The sequence below is a fragment of the Marmota flaviventris genome, chromosome 1 (assembly GCF_047511675.1).
Source record: "Marmota flaviventris isolate mMarFla1 chromosome 1, mMarFla1.hap1, whole genome shotgun sequence".
In the NCBI taxonomy this organism is placed as follows: Eukaryota; Metazoa; Chordata; class Mammalia; order Rodentia; family Sciuridae; genus Marmota; species Marmota flaviventris.
In genome coordinates, this window is record NC_092498.1 from 163,113,131 (window position 1) to 163,128,160 (window position 15,030).

Below are 15,030 nucleotides of genomic sequence, written 5' to 3' on the forward strand. Positions count from 1 at the left end.
ATAATCTCAAATGTTCAGTTTTCATATATGGATAAAGTATATTCTTGGGGCCAGTCTGTAGATTTGGAGTTATCAGGATTATAAAAGTTGGCCATGAATTCTCTCCTTATATAAGGTCATCCACTAATTTCCTGTCTAATTGACACTTAGATGAAATTTCTGAGAAAGGAAATGGGCAAATATTTACTGCTTGTCCATAGTAGAAGCTGAAATATTCTGAAGTCTAAACACCAGACTTTCCAAACAGATCTCACTAACAGGAATTTTCTCAAAACAACTCATTTTAACTTCATTAAAGTAAAGAATGATTTTTCTCTTGTATGTAGCAGATGGTCTCGGCTAGAAATTAGAATTTTATCTTGATGGTAGTATCCTCAGGACCTGAAAAAAGCTATGACAAACCCTTCCAGAAACATCACAGTGACATCCATCCATACATTTGTTGAGTCCCTTCCACATCAGGTAACAATAATGAAGTATCGAATCACAACTATTCAAAGGCACAGGGACAGAGAACATTGTGGTCTACACAGCACCGTGACACCATGACAGTTGGTCTGATAACCAAGATGGCTGTCAAGTGAGGAACAGGTGGGAAGTGCATAGCATGGACATGCTGCTCCAAAGATGACTCATTCCTGGAGGGACAAATTGAGACAGCGTGAAATGTTACCATGCTCCCAGACTTATTTATTTTTAGGATAATTCTATCAATTAATTCTTATTGTAGGAAGGGTTATTTAGCAAGCATCAAGATTCAGATTTGGTAAATTCATGGTTCTTCCTGGATTCCTTCTCTCTCTCTTCCCAATTTCATAACCTCACTTCTCTGATTGGAATTCGGAGATCAGTTCCCTACATCTAGTCTAGTCCTGAGCTCTGGATCCCTTCTCTCTAATTGTCTTTGTTGGACCCCACCAAGGTATCTCTTCTGAGGGTCCTTTACACATTGCTCCCAGTCCTCACTGACCCACTGCTGGAGGGTCCCTGGCTGGAGGGACTCATGGTCTGTTCTCCCCACAGAGCCAGTGCAGACCCCTTGCCAACTCTCAAGGATGTGTCTGGGTATCAGGCTACGGGGCATCTTCTTCTCTTTGGCACTGGGTTGTCTACTTTATGCTCAACTTCCTTGGCACACACTAACTCCCAATTCCTGGCTGTCTTCCTTCTGTGTCTCCTCTGAGGGCCGGGGAGCTTTACTGGGTCTTTCTCATGCATGCTGGAGAGAGAGATGGAATGTTGGGATTGGGCTGGTAGGTTTCTCCATCTATAGACATCACATTGCCATTTTTATCCTGTAGTGAGTGGTCTCCTCTGAGAATTACCAACATAAAGTGATAGCAAGACCCTCTTGATTTCCAATACACACAATTGACCCGAAATTTCTAACCCCATATAATCCACTGGGCTCTTTCTACCAAGACCAGGCTTTGGGGGGCTCAGATCCCACTCCAATGTCCATTTTGTCTTCTTTTCTTCTCTCATTCCTCTTCACACCTCTCCATTCCAGCCCAGCCTAAAAAGAATTCCCTGAACCTCCTGAAAGTGTGAGAAAGCTGATATTTTTTTCTTTTGTTCTTTTTTTTTTTTTACCCAATTTTTCATCTCACTAGTGCTGTGGGTGATAGTAAAATTTTATGATCAGTTCATCCACTTCTCTCTTGATATTTAAAGTTGGGAAGGAGAGTTCTTTTCTCTTAAGTTTTATATAGTGGCAGTCCCTCTTCAGAGATTTTTAAAGCCTGCTTTAATAGTTAAAGCTGAAAGGTGACTTCTTTGCTCTTGGCAGGACTAGGCTGACACCAGAAACCAATGAAGAATGTAAGCCATACATTGTAAGTTTACCCATATAGTCAAAATTTTCCCAGAAACACTCTTTTGACAAAATCTGATCTGCTTCTCTCATTAACCACACTTATTAATCACAGAGCAAATATCTGTCAAGTGCCTATTATGTGTTAGTCACTGCTAGATGCTGGGCTATGATAGAGGAAAGAAAAAGACACAAAATATAAAATACTAAAAAAAGTAATAAAAGCATACACAATGTCAGAGAACCCTAAAGATTTTAAGCAAGAAAGAGTCCACATATGAAAACAAACCCCCCTGTTCCTTGGGTCACAGCCCCGGGTGCCCTTAACTCCAGCATCCCATGAGATTCTCAGGGATTTCAGGATGAAATAAAAGGAGATTTTGTATATACCATGCTCATCCTGGCCAGATATACTGTACCCTTCCTGGCTCTCTCTATTCCCATGCTCTCAGAGAGGCTTGGGTACCACTCTCTGCTGCCAGCACCTTACGCTATTTCCCCAAATTAACAAACAGTCATAGGCAGCTGGTGAGGGGATGCACCTGGAGTCCCAGCTACTGGGCAGACTGAGGCAGGAGATTGCTTGAGCCTGGGAAGGAGTTCAAGACCAGCCTGGGCAACATGGTGAGACCTGCCCCACCAAGAAAACCCAGCAGGATTCCCCTTTTTATGTATGCTGTCTTCCAGTCACACTGTACCCTGAGTAAGTTTCCTGAGAGAATCCAGGTGTCCGTCTGTTCATATACTGTATGAATGATATTGCTAACATAGACCCAAGGACAATTCAATTTTGCCCTCTTTACCAATCAGCCAAAATGGGTAATCACTTATTCATTATGACCATCTATATTTGATCATTCAGGGTTGCCCCAAGTCTATTATCATGAATTCATTTTTAATTGATTCCAGGGCTCTCATATTCTCAAGTTAACATTATACTTGGAAAATACACAACAGAAATATATAAAGCAAAATAAAATAACAGTTTCAGGAAATATCTGCCAGCATTACTCTTTTTGCAGCATTTCTGGATGCTGCTAACTTATTAACAGTGATGAAAGACTGGGTAAAATTTAGCTTCATTTCAAAAATAGAAGTCTTTGTTTTCCCATTACAAAGCTCCTTAGAGTGAGAAGACACTAGCTAAAATTACCTTTCCATTATATTCCTCTTTCCACACCTAAGTGACAGTCCGTGTTTGCCAGGGTTTGTGCAGGACCTTGAGTCTGGAACAAGATAGATTAGTACTTCTGGACCTTCCCAGATCCAGGCAAGACCACCCTCCAAACGATTCCCATAAAATCTGGGAGTTTTCTCAAACCTCCTGTCTAGCAGCGAGCAGAACTTCTCTGTAGAGTCCACTAATTATTTCTGTGTACATTATTAACCAGTCAAGGTGGAAAGCAGTGGGAGACAATGGGAGGGAGTGTTAGCAACAGGACAGACACAAGCCCAGAAGCAGTCCCATCCAGATTTCCCTTACAAAATCCTGACTCCTCATGTCTGATTTCATTAAGTACATGGAGATCAGTGATGCGGTGGGCCACAAGTCCTCACTACCACAGGACAGCACAGCCTCCCAGAGGCTGCTTAGCCTGCCACTATGCAGGCAGCTTCTGGGAATGACTGGTGCACCCAGCCCCCGGCTCTGTACCATGTTATAAGGACAGCAGCTGCTGAGCCCTCCTGAGGAGCCCTCCACACTCATCCTAGGAAGTGAATTGCCAGGCACTGCAAGGGTTCAGAGGCCACCAGAGGCCCCTGGACATTTCCCTTTGGCTGAGCCAAGTTCTATGAGTCAAAACAAGAGCTTGGTTAGGGAAGCTTTTCTTAACATTGGCTCTAGAAAAGGCACCTGTTTGATAAACACTCAGAGTGGCATAGATTAAAATTGTTCCCAGAGACAATTTGTTGCCCTGGAGATATAAAACATTGAAAAGCTGTTGTTTTTTCCCCAATCTTGTGATTGAACATGCCTCATTCTTTAGCTATAAAGAGATTTTTGCTTCTTAAAGTGAAGGAGCCAAGTTTTCAAGTCACGTGTCTAAAACTGGTGATGTAGGCCATGACTGAATCAGTGTGTGGACTTGTGACCCTGCCACAGCTCTGCTATTCCCGATATGGCAACTGGAATCTGCTGTTTGATTGTTCATTTCTTTAATGGATAAAACTAAATGAAACTCGATTATCACAAAAATACTGTGCCTCAGTTTTGCATGTCCTGGTACTTCTTAAATTTGGAGTGTCTCCTGTCATTGTTCAGGTATTGTGTGGTCTGAACCAATTGTGCTGGTGAGTTCACACAACTGTGAAGTGCTTTCATGAATACTTAATAAGCTGAATGCCCCAGCTGAGTGCTTAGGAACAGGGGATCACAATTAAAGTTGGGTTATTGCTCATCTCTTGCCAAACTTTCTCTTCTCTGTTTTCTTTCCTCCTTTGAGACTCAGGAGGAGCTGAAGACACATCTGCTGTGCCAGAAATACCAGCCCTTGACCCTTCCTGTTCACACATGATGTTTGGGAACATGTATTATGGGAGAAAATCAGTGAGCACAATTTAACAAGAATTTTAATAGATACTTCTCTGTTAAACACCTGTGCATGGTAACTAGTGATTCCCAGGGGCTTTTTATTTAAATCATTGCTCATGGTTTGACCATTACGTTTATAACCTTGCCAGTGGCTGTTGCGATGAGGCTTATAGCAATGCTCGCGCAGCCCTGCCAGCCTGGGAGGGAAGACAAGCTGACATCATGCCACGGGCACCAGGCAGCTGGGTTTCACATTGGCAAAAGTGACCTTGTTGACTCCTCAACTAAAAGCACTGTGCTTCTTTCCTGAACACATTCCATTTGCCTCAGAGCCAGGAAATGGCCTCCAAGAACCCAGGAGCCTGGGAGTCACCATCCTGCCAAATGATAATCACTTTGGAATTTAAAAAATATATATTCTTCTGGAATAGTGTGTCTGTATTATATTGCTTTGGGTAGAAATTGCTTTTGCTGTGTTGAAGAAAGATTCACCAGTTCAGAGTTTACGTACATTCTGTGCCTTCACTTCCCTGGGGCAATGAGCTCTTTCTGCAGAGATGTTACTGTACATGGATTAAAAAATGAGCAACTACTTACAACACCATGGCACTGTGGATTCCTCTTTTTATTTCTTTTGTTTTTAAATTTCATTTATTTTTATTCATGTGGGTATAAACCTCAGAACTTTAGCAAATAAATGGAAATAAACCAAAAGTACCCTGAATTGTTTGCTAGAACATTTACAAAAAATACTGAACATCCAATTAAGAATGTGACTTTTATTTCAAATGATCAATAAGAGGAAATAATTATTTACTCAACAAGTATTTATTGATGACTTCTGCCAAGTGCAATGAACACACACACACTCACACACACAGACAGACTGGGCCCCCTTCCTGCTGGGGACCTCCAAGCTGGTCGCAGAAACAGACTCCCCAGGACACGATAAAGTGTGATCAGGGTGCACTGTTGGACAGATGCCCCAGGATCAGTGGCAGCACTGACAAGGTGAGCCCTGCCTGGAACTCAGGACTGGAGGTGACTCCACCCGAGTCCTCAGAGAGCTGACCAGCAGGCTTTGCACAGAGCAACAGCAGAGGGGTTGGCCTTCCCTACAGTCACAGCCTGAAGGACAATGTCCTGCGTGGGGTCCTCGGGTCCAAGTACAGTCATTTATGGATGGATGGGGTGTGGCCAGCTCCTTGAGGTTCTGTCATAACATGCTAAGTGACATGGTTTCACTGTTACACATTTTGAAGGTTTATTTAATTCCACTTTAACAACGATGCTGTCAGATGCAAATTTTAGGTAGATTTTCCAGGGTTGTATAGAGAGCAGGGCTGGAGACAGGGGTCCCGCTGCCTTTGTAGGGGTGCTCAAGTAGAACCCCATCAAGGACAAGGGCCTGACCTTGGGCACTAAGAGTGAGAGGAGCTGAGATGATTGTGGAATGTGGTCCTGAAGATTCTCATGACTGATGAAATGGGGGGTCGGGCATGCCAGGTGTCCTGCTCGGCAGAGTGTTCAAGCTGGTGATCTCTAGGGAGGTTAGGAGGTGGGGTGGTGGCAGTTGTCCTAATAAACCTTCTTTGACAAATGAAAGTTGGCCAAGACCACAGTGTGATTCACATCCAATGAAGTACTGCTGCCTCTCAGTTCTCAGGCAAAGGCCTGACCTGCCCTGGGTGATTTCCCTAAGCCCAGGCTGGGTTCAGTTTACCCCCTCAGTCTTCATGGCAGAACTCCAAGTGATCTGGAGGTGAGCTAGCCAGGCCTTGAGGCACAGAGAGCACACTCTGGCCAGCATCACACATCAGGCAGTGTGGACAGAGTCCTTTGGATTCCCTTACCATGAGGGTGTTGTTTCTCTCCATTCGCCATTGCATCTGGCATAACTCCACAGCACCCAGCATTCCGCCACGTCTCCCCAGACATCCTGAGCAGGAGCCTGCCAATGCTCTCCAAGTGTGTGATCACCTCCAGGCCTTCAGCATCGGCTCTGGGAACACAGCCCAGGCTTCCTTCAGGGATGTCTGAAATAACCTGTCTTTTCCTGTGAGGGACCATCCTTACTTGATCTTCAGTAACAAATGCATTATCCATGTAATGTATATTTAGACTTTGGAAACTATATTTTCATAATAAATATGTCATTTGGAGCAATCAAATTAGTCTCAGAATTTACATGCATTGACTCAGTAGATTTAAATTAATTATATTAATAAAATTTCTTGATTTGATGTTATTTTTTTTTAACCAGAGATCTTATTTAAGCGGTTATTCAGTCTCAATTGGAAACTAAATTGGGTTCAAGGATGCAAAGGGTAAGACCCCTCCAAGGGTTAAAATAGAGAATTAATTCCATTGTATCTGTTACTCCTTAAACATCCTGAACATATATCAAAAGATTTTTAAAGCTAAAACTCAACAAAGAAATATAAATAGAGAGGACATGATAGCAAGAAAAAAGTGATATTGAAAGAAGGTGACAGTGACATCTGAGTCGTCAGGCCTGGAAAGCTTCCTCAGAGTTGGGAGGGCTGGGGGCAACCAGGCAGGAGAGCCCCCAATGACCTGGAAGTTGGAAAGGAAAGACGGGCTGTGAACAAGGCGGACTGGAGTTTGGAGAGCAGCTGGACATCCCTCCATGCCCCAGCTTGACAGCCAGCTTCTGCCTTCTGCTGATTACCACTTCCCGGGCGGGCAGAGCCATCTCAGCTCCCTGGAATTCAAGAGCCAGGCTGTGTCCACGCTGTCCTTCCACTGTGAGAGCAGAGCAGTGTGGGAGTGAACACCCAGGGTCGTGATGCCACCCTGCTTTCTCATTAGTTCACACTCATGTTTTCAAATTGTCCAATTAAAACTCTTGGTGTCTTGTATTCACACAATGTGAAAGCAAATTGTAAAAGGTGGGAGGCTAAAGGCCTCGACCTCTGCTCCCTAAATAATTCAAGACCCACGGTGACCTTCCTGTGGCAACACTCACAGGGCTTGTTTCCCTGGTTGGACTGAAGGATTGTATAAAACCTCCAGGGAAAGAACTTGGCACTGGGATTCGGAAGCAGTTTCCAAGACCACTGGAGCTCTTGGGTTAGGGGTGAGTTCTAAGAGGCTCTGCAGTCCTGGAGAGGACCTTCTGGGTGTCCATGGAAGCCCTGCTGTGATCACGTGGGGAAGCTGGTGACTGGACTTCTCCCAGCCCTGCGGCAGGAGAGCTGTGCTCACGGAGCCGCTCAGCAGGCCCACCACTGAGGGCACCCACCTGCCGCTGGTGTGTCAGATGCAGGGGGAGTAACGAGGGTCCCTGGTCTCTGGTTGTGGAAGGTCTCCAGGGATGCCAAGTTGGTGACATTGTACACTATTTTCTTTCTAAGTTAAAAATAGCCTTACTTTTGAGATCACAGATGCAGGGTGAATGGAACCTTTAGTTTTCAAAGATAAACTCTAATATAGAATGCATCCAGGAGGGCAACCTCGGTTCCTTCTCGAGGATGTCCATCTGGAAGGCCTGAGTTCCACATGGCAGAGACTTGGGTGACAGTCCAGTCGGCATCATGCTAGTAACAACCATTTCCAGAAAATTGCCTTAAGACAGAGTGAAAGCAAGCCCGGCAGTGAGCCAGCGTCACCATGGAAACCACGGCCAGGGCTCCTGTCTTCCCTGTGATCTGAAGAGGGAAGTTCCACATCTGAGGCTCCACCCCAAACTCTTCTCAGTCTCCTGAAGAAAATAGAAGCACTTTTAATTGAAGAAGTGGAACTGCATTACATTTATGGGGCAGATGCAATGTTTCCACGTGGGTAGATAATGTGGATGGAGAAACCCAGCTACCGGCATATCCATCACCCACTTAGTGTTTTCTGTGGAAGACACATGAAATTTACTCTCCTACATATTTTGCAATATACAATACATTATCAGTCACTTTAGTCACCTTGCTGGGCAACAGAGGTCAAAACTCCCTCTCCCCTTGAGGAGCAACTTTGGCCTCCTTGATGAGCCACACTTCATGCTTCCCTCCCTCAGCCCCAGGCTCTGCCAACTATCCTAACCTCCACTTCTGTGAATTCAACCTATTTTTTTTTTTTACAACCCACATATAAGTGATTTCATAGGGCGTTTGTCTTTCTGTACCTTCCTTATTTAATTTACCAATGTCCTTTAAGGTCCATCTTGCTGTCACAAACTACAGGATCTCATTCTTTATAAAGGTCTAATAATATTCCCTTATGTATAAACACCACAATTTTTTTTACTATTCTATGGTTGCTATAGACTATGGTTAATTATACATCTTTTCTATTATTCATAATGCTGCAAAATATAAGCATGAGAGTACAGATATTCCTTGGACTAACTGATTCAGATTTCTTTGGATGTTTTAACAGAAATGGGATTACTAGATCATATAGTTTTACTTCAAATTTTAGCTTTCTGAGGAAGTTCTACGCCGTTTTCCACAGCAGTAATGCTGATTCACCTTTCCACCAGCAGTGTGCAGAGGTTACCTGTTCTCTGTGTGTTTGTCAACACTTGTTATCTTTCAACTTTTCATAAAAGCCATCCTAACAGTGGTGTGACATCCCATTGTGGTTTTAATTTGCATTTCCCCAAGGATCAGTGATCCTGAGAAACTTCTCATGTGCCTTTGGGTTACCTGTATGTGCTCACTTGTACATCCCCCTGAGAGGGTTTGGATGGAACAGGAGCCCATTATGAAAAGTTTGAAAGGTTTTATTTATTTTCTCTTCTTTCTTTTCTTTTTCTTTTGGTACCAGAGATTGAACTCAGGAGTGATTAACCACTGAGCCACATCCCCCACCCTTTTTGTTTTGAGGCAGGCCTCTCTAAATTGCTTGCAATTTTCCTGCCTCAGCCTCCTGAGTCGCTGGGATTATAGGTATGTGCTTCCAAGCCCAGTGAAAGGTTTTATATCCTGTCTTGCTGTTGATGTTTGGGGTTTGTAATGATTTTTGAAGTTAACTCCTTATTAGATATATTATTAGCAATTTTTTTTCCATTATATAGACTGTCTCTTCACTTTGTTGTTTCTTTTGCTATAAAAGAACTTTTTGTTTGGATGGAATGTCGTTTGTTATAGATTTCTTTTGTTCCTAAGATTTGGATAACACTTCCAAAATGATTCTTGTCCACACAAATATCATGAAAAATTTCCCTTTATGTTTTATTTTAGTAGTTTTGTAGTTTCAAGGTTTTTGTGTAAGTCTGTAATCAATTTTGAGTTGACTTTTGTTTATGGTGTAAAATGAAGGTCTAATTTCATTCTTCTGCATGTGGGTAGCTAGTTTTCCTAACTCTATTTATTAAATAGACTGTCCCTTCTCAATTAGGTGTTTGTTGCGCCAATTGACAAAAGTTGCATGGTTGTATGTATGTGCTAACTTATTCCACTGACCAATGGGTCTGTTTTCAGGCCTGTTAGATGCTGTTTTGGTCATTATGATTTTGTAGTATAATTTGAAGTCAGGTACAATGATATCAAAGTCCCCTGTTTTGTTCTTTCTACTCAAGATTGTTTTTGTTATTGGGATCATTTGTGATTCCATATGAAATTAAAAATGGTTTGTTGCATTTCTGAAAAAATATTTTATAGTATGGACATTTCAGCAAAATTATTTTTTTCCATGAACATAGTATATCCTTGAATTTATTTGTGCTTTTATCAATTTCTTTCATATATATTTCATAGTTTTCAGTATACAATTATTTTAATTCCTTAGTTAAATTTACAATAATGCATATGTTTGTGTTTGGTGTTTCTATTGTAAAGGGCATTATTTTCTTAAGTTACTTTTTGGATAGTTTATTGTTAGTGTTGAGAAACACTAACTGATGTTATATATTGATTTTGTGTCTTAACACTTTGCTGGATTCATATATCAGTTCTTATAGCTTTTTAGTGGAGTCTTTAAGGTTTTCTATTTTTAGAAGGGATAATTCATTTCTTCCTGTTCCATTTAGCTACCTTTTATTTCTTTCTCCTGTGTAATTACTCTGACTAAAATAACTGGTGAGAGTAAGTCTCCTTGTCTTGTCCCTGATCTTAGGGAAAAGGCTTTCAGAGTCTCCCCACAGAGTACAATGTTAGCTCTTGATTTGTTGTGTATGGTTTTTCCTGTGTCAATGTGAATTCCCTCTAAGCTCATTGAGAGTTTTTATCCTGAAAGGGAGCTGAATTTTGTCAAACACCTTTCCTAATTCTATCATAGTGAATGAGCTGACTTCTGGCACCTGGTTCAGGTAAGTTGGTAGCAATGATAATCACCATAGTATTTAAGGTTGAGTCAGAAACACTTTTAATTAAAGAGCAAATTGTGTGACTGTGTGTGTGTGTGTGTGTGTGTGTGTGTGTGTGTGCATGTGTATGTGTGTTATAGGTGTCTGATTTTTGAGTTAACTGCAAAACATTTCCCTATTTTGGAAGATTGTATATTCCAAAGATGGCCACAAAATCAACTCCCATTTTGTATGCTGTTTGTAATGTGATATTGCCACTCTGTCTTCAATATAGGCCCATCTGTGATCAACAGAATATAGTGTCTGTGACACTGTTCAAATCCAGGTAAAGCCCTTTTCAGAGTTTAAGACTTCCTTGTATTCCTCCTCACACTCACTCTTTTCTTTTTTTAATGTTAGATTCAGTCATTGTGCTATGAGCAAAGGATGTCTTAAGGTGAGGACATGTGTGAGTACCTGGGTCACAAGCCCTATATGACCCAACTGGCATTCCTGAGTGAGCCTGCCTAGACCTCCACCCTGATCTAGCCTTTAGGCCGCACTGCTCCAACCACTGCTGACTACAAATCAAGAACCTGATCGCTCACTCCAGTCCACCCATCTGCAGAATGTCTTAAGACATTGAGCTTTTGGATCATTTGTTACACAGGAATAAGACAGAATGCCTGCTGAAAAGACTATATTTCACATTCTTGGAACATTTCCCTAAAGGTAGAGCAGTTCCCACATTCTCTGTAAGGTCTTTTCAATGCAGAGTCTAAAAGCACATGTTTCTCAGTTCTCTCATGGTTGAGAACTAGCTTCATGCTTGTAGACTAGGTTCATGTGTACATTTAGATTTTGTCCCACGGTGGGGCAAAAGAGTATGTTTGGGGAATCAGCTCTGCTGCTCAGGGTGGGCAGCTGTGAACATGCTTGATGTTTTGAGAGCAGACTAATGAAGCAATGTGGCTTTCAAATGACAATGATGTGCAAGCTGAGCCTCATCAGCAGGATGTAGCAGAAGGCCAGTCTGAGGTTATGGATGTGAACATTGTCCCTGTGAGTTTATCCTCAGGTGAGTACCTTTGGCCCAACAAACAATTCTGTTAGTCAATAGCTTTAAAAATTGTATTTTATCCTTAAAATCTTTGAGTAAATTTCATGTTTCTGAGGTTAAAAACGTCAATTTAAATAGCAGGTATGGTGTATGCTCAGCTCATTTTGGATCTTGAAAAGAGTTCATGTACATAAAGACTTCTTAGATCGCCAAAGCACAGTTCAATCCTGATGACAGGTTGTTATGTGCAGCTGACCAGCAGGTTACCAAAGCTGAGCTTCATAGTGAGGATACAGCACCTGGATTCTCTGGACACTCCTCATGTGCACTGTGTCAAATGGTTGGGTCAGCCAGCACCCACATTAAGACTGACTCCTGTCTGTACTTCCTTCCTACATCAGAAGCTTCAGTATCACTCAAGAATTTGTGGAAAATGTACATTCTTGGGTCCTCGTCTAGGCTCTCTGACCTTCCCCCCAAGCTTGGCAATGTTCTTTTTAAACCACACACCAGTGATTTTGGTGCAAGCATATTTTTAAAAATCCACTTTATGGAGATCTTTCTACCAGCTCCCTTAATGGCAGACTAAGCTGCAGTGGGTTTGCCATGCCTGGTCCTGATGGACCCATTCTGGAGGGAGCAGCTGGCTCTCACAAACCCGACTCACATTTCCTCAGAAGCCACTGACCACAGTCCAGCAGCCTAAGTGCAATATTCAACTCCTATCATGAATTAACTAAACTGAGTGTTCTTCTAGGACTTCTTCAGCCACCTTGGCCTTCTCTTAACAGTTCATCTAGTACTTTAGTCTTGCAGCATGTGGACTCCAGGGTATATCTTGCAAGTTACTTTTACAATCCTCATGAATATATGAACCTTCCTTTTACTCTTGGTTTTTCCAGAGGAATCTGTTTAATAGCAGAACCTGCTTAGTCATGTTACCAGTAGTCACTGCTTTTATTCTAGAAGGCCATTTTTTTCATCATGGTCTGCAGATAAGAACAAATCACACTTATACTGCAGAGCAGTATGACCCCCTCACACATCAGCCTCTCATGGGCACAGCTCTGCCACTCTTGGCTTGTGTTGGTTTTCCAGCTCTCAGTCATCTTATGTATGTGGGGTCCTCACACAGCATCCTGGTGAGGGTCACATTCAAGTGTCCCAATTGGTCTTTGTAAACTAAAGAACTCTGCATAAAATGTAGAGCTATGTAAAAAGCTAAATGATTTAACACTAGCAAAACTGCCCTTCAACTTGAAAAATACATGCAGTACAATATATTTAGGCATATTTAAAGTACTATTCCTAAAAACAGCAATTAAGGAAATCTTAATTCAAAGAATAGTACAGTAGTGAGGATGTTGGGCACAGTGGCTGTTGGTGGATGAGGTCATTTTGATTAAAGATCTCTAGCCTCAGGACATAACTGTTTGAGTTGGTAAAATAATGAGTCTCACTAACATCGTGAGTCAGTGGATAGCATATGGACAGGTCAGGCAGGCTTGGTTTTAAAATCTGACTCTGCTTCCTATTACTAGTTGTGACTTGAGGAGTTCAAAGCAAATTTCCTCTACATAATTTTTGGTCTGTTTAAAGCTAGGAAACCTCATTTACCAATGCTGTGAAGTGGATGTCAAAGCCTGACCAATAGAGTCCCCCACATGCTCACCCACCTCTCAAGGGAAGTCACTGCGAATCTCTGAGCAAGCCTTTTCATCACTGTGACCAGAAAGCCTGATAAGAACAGTGTAGAGGAGGAAAAGTTCTCTTGGGGCTCATGGCTTCCGAGGTTCAGTTCTGTCAACACATAACTCTGAGCCTGAGGTGAGGAAGGACCTCATGGCAGAAGGCTGTGTGGAGATTTCAACACTCACAATCTAATCATTTCACCTTTGAGAATTCCTGCATGGTCTTCTACATGACCTTTTGTGGGACACTTCATATCTCAACCGTAACACAGAGGTACTCAGGAAACGGTTGCTCTTATCCTTAAGAACCTGACACTCTGAACCTATTCCCCTGTCTGCATATGCCTATAATCAGTGTGACAGTGACATCAGACGGCAGGGCCAGGCAGTCTCTGCTCTCTGAACCCTCTTACTTGTCTCTGTTATCCGTTCCTATCTCCATGAATGGAAGGACTGATTCTTTACTGCTCAGAACACTTTGGGTCATAAGATACAGAAACCTCAATCACACTGGTTTAAAAGTAATGAGCAGGAAAGAGTTGGCCTGAAGGTCAAGGCCATCCTTTCTCGTCTTTGTGCTCTCCCTGGTCTGCATGGGCTTTGGTAGACTCCCTCCATGTTGCCCTCAGCAGCAGCAGGCTTGCCTTGCTCCAGCTAGCCACCCAGCAGAAAGGGGGTCTTCTCAATACCTGTCCCATGGCTCAAGGTGACCCCCTCACCTATGTAGGGTCAATCTCTCAATCAAATGTAAGGGTCAGAAGTTTCCTTCTCAAACTGGAGGGAAGGGATCAAACGCTTGAAACTACACAGGCTGAAAGTGGGAGAAGGTAGTTTTCAGAGGAAAATCAGCAATGTTAACAGAAAAAGAGAGAATGACTGATGGGCAGGCAGAACAGCAGCTGTCCAGTGTATTGGGAATTATACCTTCTACCAGACTGATAAATAAATAATGGCCAGAGTCACTCTGAGTGACAGCATTCTTGCTCTGCAGACACTGTAAATCTGGATAAAATAAGCAATCCTTTGGTGAGCTGATGGAAGAATCCATCTTCCCTCACTTCACCAGCTCAGTAAGAGCACAGACACCTGAATTGGGGATTTTTCTGGCTGCACTGCAGCATCTATTGAAACCATCAATGACACTGGGCTTCCTGACTGCAGAGGTGATTGACATTCCTGCTTGAGCAGTGCCTTTCTCATAAAGTTCTTAAAGTATGTCCAGGCAAGGGATCTTTGAAATTTTGTTTTATATTTTTTTTTTCATTCAACTAACAAACACTCCAAAAAATATTTAAATGCAATTCCTTGAGGAGACAGCATTGGTCAAACACTAGTATTTGTAGCTAACTTCTGGAATTTGACCATGGGAAAGATATGGGATTAAATAAGATCTAGGAAGCAGAAGGAACCTGAATAAGAATGCTTTGTGTGTTGCATACTGAAATATTTTTCACAAGGAGGAGCACAGAAAGCAAGTAGTTCTTGTTACTGTGTGGTTACATCTCCTAAAATGATAATTTAGCAATTTAACAACAACAACAAGTGTATATATGTGTGTGTGTGTGTGTGTGTGTGTGTGTGTGTGTGTGTATACTTACAATACAGTATTTAAAAAATATGCATAACTCCATACAAAAGTGAAATATTTGAACTGAAACTCTCCAAAAAGAAACTGCATACATGCCCACTAAA